The sequence below is a fragment of the Petromyzon marinus genome, unplaced genomic scaffold (genome assembly GCF_048934315.1).
Source record: "Petromyzon marinus isolate PM22_M1 ecotype Great Lakes invasive population unplaced genomic scaffold, UKy_Petmar_22M1.pri1.0 PM_Scaffold_17, whole genome shotgun sequence".
NCBI classification, from domain to species: Eukaryota; Metazoa; Chordata; class Hyperoartia; order Petromyzontiformes; family Petromyzontidae; genus Petromyzon; species Petromyzon marinus.
In genome coordinates this window covers 126,138-140,849 of record NW_027423135.1, presented here as the reverse complement: position 1 = coordinate 140,849, position 14,712 = coordinate 126,138, and the positions used below count along the sequence as shown (strand labels likewise).

General features: G+C 51.9%; 1 protein-coding gene across 4 annotated transcripts in view; it reads right to left on the bottom strand.

Annotated features, from left to right (window-relative positions):
• LOC116956797 (phospholipid scramblase 1-like) overlaps positions 1-14,497 on the bottom strand; it is a 58,967-nt gene extending 44,470 nt beyond the window's left edge. The window contains exons 1-2 of one of the 4 annotated variants that reach the window (XM_076063715.1): positions 14,356-14,470; positions 5,145-5,180 (exon numbers count right to left, since the gene is read on the bottom strand). The gene's annotated coding sequence lies outside the window, so the exon portion shown is untranslated. Of the gene's footprint in view, positions 1-5,087; positions 5,112-5,144; positions 5,181-14,355 lie in introns of those variants that run through there. The other 3 variants (XM_076063713.1, XM_076063714.1, XM_076063716.1) reach the window with 3 other exon arrangements.
• Positions 14,498-14,712: the final 215 nt, after the last annotated feature.

Sequence of the window (14,712 nt, the reverse complement as noted above, 5' to 3'; positions counted from 1 at the left end):
AGTGGTAGGGGTAGTGACAGTGGTAGTGACAGTGGTAGGAGTTGGGTGAGTGATAGGGGTAGTGGTAGGGGTAGTGACCTTGGTAGGGGTTGGGGTAGTGACAGTGGTAGGGGTAGTGACAGTGGTAGAGGTAGTGACAGTGGTAGGGGTTGGGGTAGTGACAGTGGTAGTGGTAGGGGTAGTGATAGGGGTAGTGGTAGGGGTAGTGGTAGGGGTAGTGACAGTGGTAGGGGTTGGGGTAGTGACAGTGGTAGTGGTAGGGGTAGTGATAGGGGTAGTGATAGGGGTAGTGGTAGGGGTTGTGGTAGTGACAGTGGTAGTGGTAGGGGTAGTGGTAGGGGTAGTGACAGTGGTAGGGGTTGGGGTAGTGACAGTGGTAGTGGTAGGAGTAGTGGTAGGGGTAGTGACAGTGGTAGGGGTAGTGGTAGGGTTAGTGACAGTGGTAGGGGTAGTGACAGTGGTAGGGGTAGTGACAGTGATAGGGGTAGTGGTAGTGGTAGGGGTTAAGGTAGTGACAGTGGTAGGGGTAGTGGTAGGGGTAGTGACAGTGGTAGTGACAGTGGTAGGGGTAGTGGTAGGGGTTGTGGTAGTGGTAGGGGTTGTGGTAGTGGTAGGGGTTGTGGTAGGGAACCGGCACGAGGAGGAACGGGAACGAGACGTCGCTGTGACTGGGCACGACAGGTTGGGGCCTAACAGAGAGGGGGTGGGGGTAGGGAACCGGGGGGGGGGGGGGGGAGACCGGGGGGGGTAGGGGAATGGAGGGGGGGGTAGGGAGGTAGGGGAATGGGGGGCAGGAGACGGGGGGGGTAGGAGACGGGGGGGGGGGTAGGGGAATGGGGGGGGGGTAGGAGACGGGGGGGGGGGAAGGGGAATGGGGGGGTAGGAGACGGGGGGGGGGGAAGGGGAATGGGGGGCTAGGAGTTGCTTGTGGCACGGCAACATTGCGTATGGCTTTACAACTTAATAGGCAAACAGATTTTCGTTCGTTTTTTTGTTTTTTTTTCGCAGGCAACGAGACACGACTATGGGCTGGGGGGAGATAGAGACACGCAGACTCCAAATATTCAGGCACTGGGCTCGGGATTGAACCCACGGCCTCCTGTAGACCAGGCGAGGCAGTCAACATCTCCTAGCCACCGTGATGATGATGAGAGACACGCAGACTCCAAATATTCAGGCGTTGGGGTCGGGATTGAACCCACGGCCTCCTGTAGACCAGGCGAGGTAGTCAACATCTCCTAGCCACCGTGATGATGATGATGAGAGACGCGCAGACTCCAAATATTCAGGCACTGGGGTCGGGATTGAACCCACGGCCTCCTGTAGACCAGGCGAGGTAGTCAACATCTCCTAGCCACTGTGATGATGATGATGATGAGAGACACGCAGACTCCAAATATTCAGGCTTTGACCTCGGGATTGAACCCACGGCCTCCTGTAGACCAGGCGAGGTAGTCAACATTCTCCTAGCCACCGTGATGATGATGAGAGAGAGACGCAGACTCCAAATATTCAGACGTTGGGGTCAGGATTGAACCCACGGCCTCCTGTAAACGAGGCGAGGTAGTCAACATCTCCTAGCCACCGTGATGATGATGATGAGAGACGTGCAGACTCCAAATATTCAGGCTTTGGGGTCGGGATTGAACCCACGGCCTCCTGTATACCAGGCGAGGTAGTCAACATCTCCTAGCTACCGTGATGATGATGATCAGAGAGAGACACACAGACTCCAAATAGTCAGCCGTTGGGGTCGGATTGAACCCACGGCCTCCTGTAAACGAGGCGAGGTAGTCAACATTTCCTAGCCACCGTGATGATGATGATGAGAGACGTGCAGACTCCAAATATTCAGGCTTTGGGATCGGGATTGAACCCACGAACCTCCTGCGTGCCAGGCGAGGTAGTCAACATCTCCTAGCCACCGTGATGATGATGATGATGAGAGACGCGCAGACTCCAAATATTCAGGCTTTGCGGTCGGGATTGAACCTACGAACCTCCTGCGTGCCAGGCGAGGTAGTCAACATCTCCTAGCCACCGTGATGATGATGAGAGAGAGACACACAGACTCCAAATAGTCAGGCGTTGGGGTCGGATTGAACCCACGGCCTCCTGTAAACGAGGCGAGGTAGTCAACATCTCCTAGCCACCGTGATGATGATGATGATGAGAGAGACGCGCAAACTCCAAATATTCAGGCTTTGGGGTCGGGATTGAACCCACGAACCTCCTGCGTGCCTGGCGAGGTAGTCAACATCTCCTAGCCACCGTGATGATGATGATGATGCAACATAAACATTCACCAACAACAAAGACTTCCGCTCGACTCCCTCCGGGCCTGTCGGATGACGGAAGCCGCTGCTAAGCGGCTTCGAAGCGACTCCTACTACCAACAACCACAAAAACGTAACCCCAACCACGACCCACCCCCATTCCCCATTCAACATTCCACCGCCTAACCCAGGCAGGCAAAAATCCTTTCGCAAGCCTCCGGCTAAGGGGGGGGGTCTTCCGTAAATGACGTCACGCACCTGGGGGTCAGACATTTGTGACGATGCGTGACGTCACGTGACGAGGGCGAGGCGGGGCGGAATTTGAGAAATGTGACGTCACGTCAAAATGCGCAACTTTATAAACAAATACCTACAGCCTACTTAATTAAACAGACTTTTTTTTAAAATAAATGTTTTCTCCTGCAACATCACAAATAAATACGCGCTAACAATGACAACAATAAATTTTGATTTAAAGCTTTCGTGACTGCAGCAATTCATATTTCCTAGTTTTTTCGGTAAAGTCACCACGTTGAAGGGAAACAACAAAATAATAAAATATATATAAAACAATAAAAAAATTCTCACGACGTTTCGACCATAACTCAAACGGTCGACACACCTGAAGATGACCGTTTGTGTTATGGTCGAAACGTCGTGAGAATTTTTTATTGTTTTATATATATTTTTTATTATTTTGTTGTTTCCCTTCAACGTGACTTTACCGAAAAAAACTAAGAATATGAATGACAACAATAGTTTAAAGCGATTTGAAGCAGGTTTTATTTTGTGTGTGGGGGGGGCGGAGGGGGCAGAGCTTTGTGACGTCATATTTGAGGGGGGGGTCAAAAATCGTCCAAAATCGCGTGACGTCATTTATGGTCGGGAGCGAGCGGCGATCACCGGGAAAGGGTCAGCTCGCTGCGCTAGGGAAGGGTCACTGCCGCTGACCATCAACACTGCTGTGATGCCGAACGCCGCTGATCGATAGGTGGAGGACCATCGCCCCCTGCCACCCACACTCTCTCGACCGCACCCGGTTATCGATCAGCCACCCTCCCACCCTCCCCTCCCCCCATTGTCTTTACACCCATCCACGACCACGCGCGCCCGCAGATTGGCGCGGTTGGCTACGTACGGCGTGAAGGAAGTTCAACGTACAGACTCAGCACTGCCCATAGACTCAGCACTGCACCATAGACTCAACACTGCACCATAGACTCAACACTGCACCATAGACTCAACACTGCACCATAGACTCAGCACTGCACCATAGACTCAGCACTGCCCCATAGACTCAACACTGCACAATAGACTCAGCACTGCCCATAGACTCAACACTGCACCATAGACTCAACACTGCACCATAGACTCAGCACTGCACCATAGACTCAACACTGCACCATAGACTCAACACTGTACCATAGACTCAACACTGCCCATAGACTCAACACTGCCCATAGACTCAGCACTGCCCCATAGACTCAACACTGCACCATAGACTCAGCACTGCACCATAGACTCAGCACTGCACCATAGACTCAACACTGCACCATAGACTCAGCACTGCACAATAGACTCAACACTGCCCATAGACTCAACACTGCACCATAGACTCAGCACTGCCCATAGACTCAACACTGCACCATAGACTCAACACTGCCCATAGACTCAACACTGCACCATAGACTCAACACTGCACCATAGACTCAACACTGCACCATAGACTCAACACTGCACCATAGACTCAACACTGCACCATTGACTCAACACTACCCTTAGACTCAACACTGCCCATAGACTCAGCACTGCCCATAGACTCAACACTGCCCATAGACTCAACACTGTACCATAGACTCAACACTGCACCATAGACTCAACACTGCACCATAGACTCAACACTGCCCCATAGACTCAACACTGCACCATAGACTCAACACTGCCCATAGACTCAACACTGCCCATAGACTCAGCACTGCCCCATAGACTCAACACTGCACCATAGACTCAACAATGCCCATAGACTCAACACTGCACCATAGACTCAACACTGCACCATAGACTCAACACTGCACCGTAGACTCAACACTGCACAATCGACTCAACACTGCCCCATAGACTCAACACTGCCCCATAGACTCAACACTGCCCGTAAACTCAACACTGCACCACCACCTGTGCCCCCTACTGTGCCAACATGCTGCGCTTTAGACGCCTGGCGCTCCGCTCGTTGTTGTGAGCGTCGCTCCTCCGCCCTCCGTTGTTGTTGGAGGGCGACTGCCTCCAACTGCCCAGTAATATCCTTCACGAGCCTCCTCCTCCACAGAGGCCGATCTTGAGACCGCTGGTACCAGTCATCGGCAAGTCCACTCAGCTCCACGTCCTCCTGTACCACGTCACTCCATCTCTTCTCTAGCCCGTGACGCGCCCGTTTAGCCCCCTCGATCCGGCCGAACAAAAGCTGTTTCGGCATGCGGTGGCTGGGCACGCGGGCTACATGACCCAGCCATCGCAGCCTTGCCCGCCGGAGTAGCTCACCGATGGGACCTTGCCCAGATCTTTCAAGGATTTGTGAGCTCCTCACACAATCCAGCCTGCAGGTTAAACCCAGGATGGATCGTAGGCAGGCTAGCCTAAATGTTTCTAACCGGCGACGATGTTCCATTAGGGGGGGGGGGGTCCACGTTTCGCAAGCGTAGAGAGGGGATGGAATGACCGTGGCCGAGAAGACCCGAAGCTTCGTGCGGAGCGACAAACCGGGTAGCTTCAACACAGCGTTACGCAGCCGATGAAAATATAATGCCGCTCGACTGATTCGGAGTGAGTCCTCTGCGATCAACGCAGCCTCGGTCAGCCGGAGGAGCTCACCGATGGGACTGTGTCCAGATCCTTCAACCCGGCCTGCTGGTGAAAATAAATAAAATAAATGAAAAATATTCGACCAGGCACCACAGTGAAAACCACCCAAGTGAGTTGGTGCACGCATACCCAAGACACAAAGACAAAGACCCCCCGTGTAGCCTTAACAGACTGTAGGGGCAAGTGCTGTTAGCGAGCACCTATTAAGGCCGGCAATGCACACGAGGGGCGTGCCAACACCACGCCCGGCCGCCTTTGTCTCCCTAGTGACGATGCTTACTACACACCGCTACACCAGGTACTACTCATTTGAGGCTGAGTCGACCTAGGGGAGGCCCGGGACCGGTTCAGATAATCGTCACTGGCGGTATTGGCCGTGAGCGGGAATCGAACCCGGGTGTGGTCGCCAGGTTCATAGCGCAAGCGTAGCGCTAACCGCTGCACCACCGCTCCCCAAGATACACACACACACAGTCGAAGAACACCCCACACACAACACACTCCACACACAACACCTCCACCCCGACTTGCCCATCACCCACACTCACTGAAGAGAGTGCTGACGTCACAGGAACGGAGCCACGCCCTCGCCTCCAACACCAGCATCGAGAGACACAAAGACCCCCCGTGTAGCCTCTACAGGTTGTAGGGGCAAGTGCTGTTAGTAGCCAGTAGCAGCAGCAGCAGCAGCTATGAAGGTAGACACAGACAAAGGTCCCCCGTGATAGCCTCTACAGACTGCTGGGGCAAGTGCTGTTAGTAGCCAGTAGCAGCAGCAGCTATGAAGGTAGACACAGACAAAGGTCCCCCGTGATAGCCTCTACAGACTGCTGGGGCAAGTGCTGTTCGTAGCGACTATCTAATGAAGGCAGACACAGACAAAGGTCCCCCGTGTAGCCTCTACAGACTGCTGGGGCAAGTGCTGTTAGTAGCGAGTAGCAGCAACCTATGAAGGTAGACACAGACAAAGATCCCCCGTGTAGCCTCTAATAGACTGCAGGGGCAAGTGCTGTTAGCGGGCAGCACCTATGAGGGCTACCGGCGCTGTGGCACACGAGGGGGTGGGTGGCTACCAGCACCACGCCCGGCCGCCTTTGTCTCCCCAGTGACGATGTTTACGCGCCTCACCCAGGTAACTCATTTCAAGGGAGCGATAGTGTAGCGGTTAGCGCGCTGCGCTATGAACCTGGCGACCATGGTTCGATTCCCGCTCACGGCCACCAACACCAGTGACGATTATCTGAACCGGTCCCGGGCCTCCCCTAGGTCGATTCAGCCTCAAATGAGTACCCGGTGCGGTGTGTAAACATTGCCACTACGGAGACAAAGGCGGTCGGGCGTGGTGCTGGCCACCCACCCCCTCGTGTACCGTTCCGGCCTTCATAGGTGCTCGCTAACAGCACTTGCCCCTACAGTCTGGCTGGGGTTGATGTGACTGGCTGGGGTTGATGTGGCTGGGGTTGATGTGACTTGCTGGGGTTGATGTGACTGGCTGGGGTTGATGTGACTGGCTGGGGTTGATGTGACTGGCTGGGGTTGATGTGGCTGGCTGGGGTTGATGTGACTGGCTGGGGTTGATGTGGCTGGCTGTGGTTGATGTGGCTGGCTGGGGTTGATGTGGCTGGCTGGGGTTGATGTGGCTGGCTGTGGTTGATGTGGCTGTGGTTGATGTGGCTGTGGTTGATGTGGCTGTGGTTGATGTGGCTGTGGTTGATGTGGCTGTGGTTGATGTGGCTGTGGTTGATGTGGCTGTGGTTGATGTGGCTGGGGTTGATGTGGCTGGCTGGGGTTGATGTGGCTGGCTGGGGTTGATGTGGCTGGGATTGATGTGGCTGGGGTTGATGTGACTGGCTGGGGTTGATGTGACTGGCTGGGGTTGATGTGGCTGGCTGGGGTTGATGTGGCTGGCTGGGGTTGATGTGGCTGGCTGTGGTTGATGTGGCTGGGGTTGATGTGGCTGACTGGGGTTGATGTGGCCGGCACCACTTCAGCAACGGAAGACGGTGGCGTCGTGAACTCCGAGAGGCTAAGGTCACCATGTGGAGGTTAGCGTGAAAGTGTAAATGTTGAGTGGTGAATTCTCGCCACCACCTGCACCAGCCAGTCAGTAAGAGGCTTTGCGTCTCGTAGACAGAACCTTGGCCAATTCGTTACTAGTACATCACGAGTGTATAGTGTAGTGTATAGTGTAGTGTACTAGTGTATAGTGTAGTGTACTAGTGTATAGTGTAGTGTATATTGTAGTGTAGTATAGTGTATAGTGTAGTGTATAGTGTAGAGTATAGTGTAGTGTACTAGTGTAATATATTAGTACAGCACTAGTGTATAGTGTAGTGTATAGTCTAGTGTACTAGTGTATAGTGTAGTGTATAGTGTAGTGTACTAGTGTATAGTGTAGTGTATAGTCTAGTGAATAGTCTAGTGTACTAGTGTAAAGCATAGTGTAGCATATAGTATAGTTCATAGTGTTGTGTATAGTGTAGTGTATTAGTGTATAGTATTGTGTATAGTGTAGTGTATAGTGTAGTGTATAGTGTAGTGTATAGTGTAGTGTATAGTGTAGTGTACTAGTGTATAGTGTAGTGTACTAGTGTATAGTATTGTGTATAGTGTAGTGTATAGTGTAGTGTATAGTGTAGTGTACTAGTGTATACTGTAGTGTGCAGTGTATAGTGTAGTGTGCAGTGTATAGTGTAGTGTGCAGTGTATAGTGTAGTGTATAGTGTAGTGTCGTGTGTAGCGTATAGTGTAGTTTTGTGTGTAGTGTATAGTGTAGTGTACTAGTGCATAGTGTAGTGTACAGTGTATAGTATAGTGTATAGTGTAGTCTATAGTGTAGTGTATAGTTACAGTGTGTAGTGTAGTGTATAGTGTAGTGCATAGTGTAGTGTATAGTGTAGTGTTTTAGCGCATAGTATAGTGTATAGTGTAGTGTATAGTATAGTGTAGTGTACTAGTCTATAGTGTAGTGTATAATGTAGTGTACTATTGTTTAGTGTAGTGTATAGTGCAGTGTATAGTGTAGTGTATAGTGTAGTGTATCGTGTATAGTGTATCGTGTATAGTGTTTAGTGTAGTGTTTAGTGTAGTGTATAGCGTAGTGTATAGCGTAGTGTATAGCGTAGTGTATAGTGTAGCACACAAATACAGCACTACACCGGTTGTGTGTTCGAGAGAAACCCCACCAACACCACCACCACCACCACATTGACAATTTGAGCACGACGTCTCGCCAGTCGCAACGAGCGGCATCACCAGGCGGGCGGGCTCATCGACGCGTTGACGTTCACGCGACACAACCCAGCACACATCCCGATCATCGATTGGGTAGCTCACGAAAGCCACCTTGAGCTCACCACACGCACGCGCGCGCCCGCGCGCGCCACGATAACAACACGCGCCCATTCACGAAGTGGGTGCCTTCATCCGCTCCATGTTGCCCCTATCCGGACAGCCGGGGGAGGCTTGTTGCTAAGCGGAAACGAAACACGTGGCTGGTGATGGCGGTGGCGGGCAAGCACGCACGCACGCCCCCAGCCGCCTTTGTCTCTCCGCAGGTGGCGACGTTCATCACCATTCGCCCGCACGAGGTTACCCATTCGCAAGGCCTGACGAGGCGTCATCAGTGCCCAGCCTTGTTACAGACCAATTAAGCACTTATTGATACACCACGTGCCCATTATAAACCTCAACGTTCATCCTAAAAAAGCCACTAAACACTATACACTTCAATACTACCTTGTTACAGACCAATTCATAATTTATTGTCACCACGTGCCCATTATTGACCTCAACGTTCATCCTACAAAGCCACTAAACACTATACACTTCAATACTACCGTGTTACAGACCAATTCAGAACTTACTGGACACCACGTGCCCATTATAAACATCAACGTTCATCCTACAAAGCCACTAAACACTACACTATACACTACTATACACGACACTACTACCTTGTTACAGACCAATTAAGAACTTATTAGTCACCACCGTGCCCCTTATACATCTCAAAGTTCATCCTACAAAGCCACTAAACACTACACTATACACTACTATACACGACACTACTACCTTGTTACAGACCAATTAAGAACTTATTAGTCACCACCGTGCCCCTTATACATCTCAAAGTTCATCCTACAAAGTTACTATGCACTACTATACACTACACTACTATACACTACACTACACTATACACTACACTACTATACACTACACTATACACTACACTCCTATACACTACACTACTATACACTACACTATACACTACTATACACTACACTACTAGACACCACACTACTATACACTACACTATACACTACACTATTATACACCACTACTATACACTACACTGCGACATTGTTACAGACCAACTCAGACCGTATTGGTTACCCCGTGCCAATTATAAATCTCTCAAAGTTCATCCTACAAAGTCCCATCACAAGGGAGAAACACAAACACTTAGATTTGTTTTAAATGTGCGCGCATTGAAACGGCTGTGCGCCTTACCGACATCGTAAACGCGATTCCCATTGTTTAAGGTCAGGGAGTGAATCCGCGATTCCCATTGTTTAAGGTCAGGGAGTGAATCCGCGATTCCCATTGTTTAAGTTCACGGAGCGAATCCGCGATTCCCATTGTTGAAGGTCACGGAGCGAATCCGCAATTCCCATTGTTTAAGGTCACGGAGTTAATCCGCGATTCCCATTGTTTAACGTCACGGAGTGAATCCGCGATTCCCATTGTTGAAGGTCACGGAGCGAATCCGCGATTCCCATTGTTTAAGGTCACGGAGTGAATCCGCGATTCCCACTGTTTAAGGTCACGGAGTGAATCCGCGATTCCCATTGTTTAAGTTCACGGAGCGAATCCGCGATTCCCATTTTTTAAGGTCACGGAGTGAATCCGCAATTCCCATTGTTTAAGGTCACGGAGTGAATCCGCGATTCCCATTGTTTAAGGTCACGGAGCGAATCCGCGATTCCCATTGTTTAAGGTCACGGAGTGAATCCGCGATTCCCATTGTTTAAGGTCACGGAGTGAATCCGCGATTCCCATTGTTTAAGTTCACGGAGCGAATCCGCGATTCCCATTGTTTAAGGTCACGGAGTGAATCCGCAATTCCCATTGTTTAAGGTCACGGAGTGAATCCGCGATTCCCATTGTTTAAGGTCACGGAGTGAATCCGCGATTCCCATTGTTTAAGGTCACGGAGTGAATCCGCGATTCCCATTGTGTACGGTCACGTGACAAAGATCCCCCGTGTAGCCTGCAAGTAGCAGCAGCGCCTACGAAGATCGGCAAGTCGAACGGCGACCAGGGGGTGATTGGGTGACCAGCGCCAAGCGCGGCCGCCTTTGTCTCCCCTGAGTGCGACGTCGACTGCACAGCGAGACACGTGCAGCTCACACACAAAGACAAAGATCCCCCGTGTAGCCTTAACAGACTGTAGGGGCAAGTGCTGTTAACGAGCACCTATGAAGGCCGGAACGGTACACGAGGGGGTGGGTGGTCAGCACCACGCCCGACCGCCTTTGTCTCCCCAGTGGCGATATTTTTATCCACCGCACCAGGTACTCATTTGAGGCTGAGTCGACCTAGGAGAGGCCCAGGACCGGTTCAGATAATCGTCACTGATGTTGGCCGTGAGCGGGAATCGAACCCAGCAGCTCACACACATACACATACACAGTCACACACACACAGTCACACACACACACAGTCACACTCACACAGTCACACAGTCACACACACACAGTCACACACACACACAGTCACACACACAGTCACACACACACTCACACACACACTCACACACACTCACACACACACAGACACACACACACTCACACACACTCACACAGTCACAGTCACACACACACAGTCACACACACACAGTCACACACAGTCACACACAGTCACACACACTCTCATACACTCTCACACACACTCACACACACTCACACACAGTGACACACACACAGACAGTCACACACACACACAGTCACACACACACACAGTCACACTCACAGTCACACACATACACAGTCACACTCACAGTCACACACACACACAGTCACACACACACAGTCACACACACACAGTCACACTCACTCAGCACACACACACTCACTCAGCACACACAGTCACTCCGCACACACCGCACACACAGTCACTCCGCACACACGCACACAGTCACTCTGCACACATACACACACACCGCACACACACACCGCACACACACACCGCACACACACACCGCACACACACACCGCACATACCGCACACACACACACAGTCACTCTGCACACACACACACACCGCACACACACACTCAGTACACACACACTCAGTCACTCCGTACACACACACACAGTCACTCAGTCACTCCGCACAGACACACACACCGCACACACACACTCACACAGTCAATCAGCACGCATACACACAGTCACTCCGCACACACACCGCACACACACACACCGCACACACACACACACACCGCACACACACACTCAGCACACACACACACACTCAGTCACTCCGCACACACACACACACAGTCACTCAACACACACACTCTGCACACACACACACTCAGTTACTCCGCACACACACACACAGTCACTCAACACACACACTCTGCACACACACACCCCACACACACCGCACACACCCCGCACACACCGCACACACACTCAGTCACTCTGCACACACACACACAGTCACTCAGTCACTCCGCACACACACACCGCACACACACATCACACACACAGAGTCACGCCGCACACACACACACATCGCACACACAGTCACTCCGCACTCACACACATCGCACACACACAGTCACTCCGCATTCACACACATCGCACACACACACAGTCACTCCGCACACACACATCGCACACACACAGTCACTCCGCACACACACACACACAGTCACTCCGCACACACACACAGTCACTCCGCACAAACACAGTCACTACACACACACACAGACACACAGTCACTCCGCACACACAGTCACTCCGCACAAACACAGTCACTCCGCACACACACACAGTCACTCCGCACACAAGTCACTCCACACACACAGTCACTACTCACACACACAGACACAGTCACTCCGCACACCTACACACACACAGTCACTACACACACACACAGTCACTCCACACACACAGACACACACACAGACACACACAGTCACTACACACACACAGTCACTACACACACACAGTCACTACTCACACACAGACACAGTCACTCCGCACACCTACACACACACACTCACTACACACACACAGTCACTCCACACACACAGACACACACAGTCACTACACACACAAGTCACTCCACACACACAGACACACACAGTCACTACACACACAAGTCACTCTACACACAGTCACTACACACACATAGACACACAGTCACTCCGCACACCTACACACACAGTCACTCCACACCTACACACACACAGTCACTCCACACACACAGACACACACACACAGACACACACACAGTCACTACACACACACACAGACACACAGTCACTCCGCACACCTACACACACACAGTCACTCCACACCTACACACACAGTCACTCCACACCTACACACACACAGTCACTCCACACACACAGACACACACACAGACACACACACAGACACTACACACACACAGACACACACACCTACACACACACAGTCACTCCACACCTACACACACACAGTCACTCCACACCTACACACACACAGTCACTCCACACACACAGACACACACACAGACACACACACAGTCACTACACACACACAGACACACACACCTACACACACACAGTCACTCCACACCTACACACACAGACACACACACCTACACACACAGACACACACACCTACACACACACAGTCACTCCACACCTACACACACAGACACACACACCTACATACACACAGTCACTCCACACCTACACACACACAGACACACACACCTACACACACACAGTCACTCCACACCTACACACACAGTCACTCCACACCTACACACACACAGACACACACACAGACACACACACAGTCACTACAACAACAACCGCCATTCGCCACTAAGTAGCGGTGACGTCACCACGACGGTTGTGCCAGGCTATGTGCACCGTGAGGCCACGTGAAGTGTCGAACGCCCGCTGGCAGGAGGTCACTGGGCAGACCCAGGTGCCACGGGTCGACTGACTGAGATGACTGGCTGATGCACCACCTGTGCCCCCTACTGTGCCAACCTGCTGTGCTTTAGCCACCCGGCGCTCCGCTCGTTGTTGTGAGCGTCGCTCCTCCGCCCTCCGTTGTTGTTGGAGGGCGACTGCCTCCAACTGCCCAGTAGCATCCTTCACGAGCCTCCTCCACAGAGGCCGATCTTGACACCGCTGGTACCAGTCATCGGCAAGTCCACTCAGCTCCACGTCCTCCTGTACCACATCACTCCATCTCTTCTCTAGCCCGTGCCGCGCCCGCTTAGCCCCCTCAATCCGGCCAAACAAAAGCTGTTTCGGCATGCGGTGGCTGGGCATGCGGGCTACATGACCCAGCCATCGCAGCCTTGCCTGCCGGAGGAGCTCACCGATGGGACCCTGCCCAGATCTTTCAAGGATTTGTGAGCTCCTCACACAATCCAGTCTGGTTAAACCCAGGATGGATCGTAGGCAGGCCGGCCTAAATGTTTCTAACCTGCGAAGATGTTCCATTAGGGGGGTCCACAGTCACTACACACACACAGACACACACACCTACACACAGACACACACACCTACACACAGACACACACACACCTACACACACACAGACACACACACCTACACACACACAGTCACTACACACACACAGACACACACACAGACACACACACCTACACACAGACACACAGACACACACACCTACACACAGACACACACACCTACACACACAGTCACTACACACACACACCTACACACACACAGTCACTACACACACACAGACACACACACAGACACACACACAGTCACTACACACACACAGACACACACACCTACACACAGACACACACACCTACACACAGACACACACACCTACACAGACACACACACCTACACACAGACACACACACCTACACACACAGTCACTACACACGCACACCTACACACGCACACCTACACACGCACACCTACACACACACAGTCACTCACCTCGCTCCTCGGTAACCAAACTGAAAATGACCGCAGTCCGGTTTGTAATTTTCTCCCTCCTCCCCTTGCTCGCTCCTCCTCCTCCTCTCTCTCTCTCTCTGTGTCTCTCTGTGTCTCTGTGTTGTCTCTGTGTGTCTCTCTGTGTGTCTCTGTGTCTCTCGTTGACTTTAAAGTCTCTGTGTGTCTCTCTGTGTGTGTGTCTCTGTGTGTCTCTGTGTGTGTCTCTCTGTGTGTCTCTGTGTGTGTGTCTCTGTGTGTGTGTCTCTGTGTGTGTGTCCCTGTGTGTGTCTCTGTGTGTGTCTCTCTGTGTGTCTCTGTGTTGTCTCTGTGTGTCTCTCTGTGTCTCTCTGTGTGTCT